The 541-nt window shown below is 56.2% G+C and overlaps 1 protein-coding gene across 1 annotated transcript in view; it reads right to left on the bottom strand.

Annotated features, from left to right (window-relative positions):
• The window catches only part of LOC108776358 (probable cytochrome P450 6a13), a 7991-nt gene extending 7957 nt beyond the window's left edge, over nt 1-34 (bottom strand). The window contains exon 1 of the mRNA XM_018542957.1: nt 22-34. The gene's annotated coding sequence lies outside the window, so the exon portion shown is untranslated. The remainder of the gene's footprint in view (nt 1-21) is intronic.
• Nucleotides 35-541: the final 507 nt, after the last annotated feature.

Below are 541 nucleotides of genomic sequence, written 5' to 3'. Positions count from 1 at the left end.
GGGGATGCGCAACACACTCACTGGCATTCCAAGGAGTAACTTTAGCGGCGCGCGAGTTCCGCGCCGGTTTAGCGCGAAGGAAAATCGGTCGCACTAAAAGCCCATTCCGCGCGGCGTAATTTCACCTGCCGCCGGTTTACTCGTCACGTGATGATGCAATCGGTGATCGGGCCGCGGCGCTTCGCGAAAAGACACAGCGGGAAGGATAGGACCGTGAAACGATCAAGGGGGAAAAGATAAACGTCGCGATGTATTCGAAGCGCGTTGCGTCGTATCGTCACGGCGGTGTACCGTTCCCACGGAAAGGCTGACCTCCCACCGACTGGAAAGGCATGGACGAATGCCACGCATTTATAGAGACCTCGCACTGGCGCCGACTTTGAAGCCCAGCCTGTGTGATCGTTTTGATACCTCCACGGATAGCTCCGGGTTATCTTCAAGAGGTTCCTGCATCCCTCTCCATCAGCCAGTATCAGCTCCGCGCTTAGCTAGAATAAACTCGCTTTCATTTTTTAGTGCTGCCGACTGTCTGCGCCCGCCG

Source organism: Cyphomyrmex costatus, unplaced genomic scaffold, assembly GCF_001594065.2.
Source record: "Cyphomyrmex costatus isolate MS0001 unplaced genomic scaffold, Ccosl1.0 scaffold355, whole genome shotgun sequence".
Lineage (NCBI taxonomy): Eukaryota > Metazoa > Arthropoda > Insecta > Hymenoptera > Formicidae > Cyphomyrmex > Cyphomyrmex costatus.
Note: the sequence above shows the minus strand (reverse complement) of the source record. Positions and strands in the feature narration are given on the sequence as shown.